Below are 2752 nucleotides of genomic sequence, written 5' to 3' on the forward strand. Positions count from 1 at the left end.
TTTTAATTGGATGAACTTTACCCCTCTCAAAAAAGGGAGTTTAAGGGTAATCCCTCTTCCCTCTGAGTGTAGCCTCAGGCTACAACCTTAGCGGGTTGGCCTCAAATTTTTAATTTAGGCATGACTTTCCTACGTTTTTTTCTGCCCTTCCTCTGTAACCGCAGATGCAGGTTTTGGGGGTTTTGGCCAGAATCTTAGAGTATTTAGTCTGTGGTCGGTGGCTACCTGGCAAGATGAATAGAATTCTTTTGCTACGTTAGGCTACCGACATAGGAGGCTAGACCTTCCTAGGCCACTCCTGAAGCGACTGTACGATATGACCCTTCTTCCTGTGACCTAGCAGACTAGTCCTGTGTTATTGGACCCTAGGCTGAGGAATAGAATTCTTCTAATGCTTAGGGGACACTGGCATTGCAACCCCGTTTCCTTTCCCTTAGAGGTGGTGGCGAGGGTGTTACCAACCTCTTAATTTTATTAATCTAACCCTAGGCTTAGGAATAGATTCTTTAGCAGCGTGGGATAGTTGTAATACAGGAACGGAGTTTGTTAGGTGGGGCAGGACAGGCTACGGCTGGCTTCTGCTGTACCTTTCACAGGACCCTCTTTTCCCTTCCCTTCTATCCCTTTATGTTGGCGAATCCCGGCAACCTTACTGTTGCCGGTGGGTTGCCAGGATCGACCAGACTCCCCCTCTTACAGTTGATAGCGGCTGGCCGGCAGTCTTAACATCTGTCGGCCGGCAGTAATGACAGCTGTGAGCTGCCGGCCATTTTAGTTGCCGGCTGGCAGTCATGTCTGCTGCCAGCCGGCAGTCATAGTGACTGCTGGCAGGCAACCAGGGCAGCTGCTGGTCATGTTGGCTGTAAGTGGGAAGTCCTTTCTGTTTATAAAGGTTCTTCAGTTCTTTCTTGAACTGCTAGCAACAGTGGCTACTGCGGGGTGCTGCCTACCAGGCCGGCACAGAATGGTGCCTGCTCAACTGGCAGCACGCCGACTGTACTGATATTGCCGGCCGGCAGTACTGGCCAGCGGTGCCGGCCGGCAAGGTTTAGACAGACCCTTGCCGGAGACAGTACTATAGCTGGATGGAAGCTTGAATTTTATATTCTCCCCTTCCATTTGAACCTTCTTTCTGGAGAAGGTAGAAATAGTAGACTTTTACATCCCTTTTACTATATATATATATATATATATATATATATATATATATATATATATATATATATATATATATATATATATATATATATATATATATATATATATATATATATATATATATATATATATATATATATATATATATATATATATATATATATATATATATATATATATATATATATATATATATATATATATATACAGTATTAGGTAGCCTATTCTCCATGCTATCTCGCTTTCTTTTAGGTAGCAGACTAGATGTGCTAGCATTAGCTAGCTATGCCAACGACATGCTGGCTGTACTACAGTTTATGTTTATACAGGTAGTTGGTATTTCTGCAGTATCGGATATACTGCAAATAGAAAAATTCTGTATATTTTATGCTAGTAGTGTTTTTCCAATATATTTGAAAATCCTACCCAAATATTTATTGAACCCAATCTCATATTGAAAGAATTTAATTCTTTAATATTCTGATTTGAAATCAGTCTTCAGATTACCCTGCAATATTAACATTTTAAGGACTGGAGATTACGCTCCTAACCCTTAAAGGGCAGAGCCCTTATCCTCGACTCTCCATGATTAGGAAACTCTATGTTTTAATTTTGTAGGGGGTGTCACAGCAAATAAGTTGGGTGGGATATGTACAAATATATGTCTTTCCATTCCCCAGTCCAGTTGGCTTCATGCCAGCTGGACCGTACAGTCAGTTGCTTACCAGAAAGGCAACACATTGGCTGGATCATAATATATATAATTATACAGTAGCCAGTATATTGCAATATAGTGCATACTGCAAATAGAAAACTACAGTATGATTATACAGTAACTATTTCTAGCATATCTTGGATATCCTCTTGTGAGCTTATGCTGCAGCCGCTCTTACATTGAAGGAATAGTGTTTCTTCGTTAAGCTGATTGAGAAATCAGTCATCCGTACCCCGTAGTATTTCGTATGAAAGGGACAGTGCAGTATACACTTCCCTATCCTTAGGGGTTAGAAAACCCCCTTTTCAGTTGGAATTCCTTCGAAAAGTAAATTCCTATCACTTAATACTGAGGGGAGGTACCAGCATTTGCTTGCAAGGGATACACAAGTATGTGTCTCCTACTATCCCTTTATAGCTTGCTATCCTAAGCTATTCTGTTAAGATATGACTTTTGATTTATTGGTTATCCGTGAGATAATTAATCGTATACTCATTCTGTTTTCCTTTCTTTACAGGAGGAACGCCAGATGTCATGTGTTGCAGTCTTCTGTAAAACTAAGAGTAAGTGTGTTTACGGACATAATGCATGCAGGTTTCATGCCCCCTGCAATATTATTTCCAAACACCTGCAGTATTGGAACCCACAAGCCTGCAAAGTATGTCGGGCCCTATTGTCCGAAGATTTCAAGAATCCTAAGTCGGTGGAGACTAGGGATGCAGCTCGTTTCAAACTACGCAACAGGGTGAGAGGGTTTCAGTAAATCTCTCCGGGACCTTACCTGCCCAATGACAAGATGTGTATGTTACTATTTCCAACGGCGAGTAAGGAAATAGTGGTATCCCAGACACGAGGTACATTTCCCGATGGCCAGATAAC

The sequence above is a fragment of the Palaemon carinicauda genome, chromosome 23, assembly GCF_036898095.1.
Source record: "Palaemon carinicauda isolate YSFRI2023 chromosome 23, ASM3689809v2, whole genome shotgun sequence".
Taxonomy (NCBI): Eukaryota; Metazoa; Arthropoda; class Malacostraca; order Decapoda; family Palaemonidae; genus Palaemon; species Palaemon carinicauda.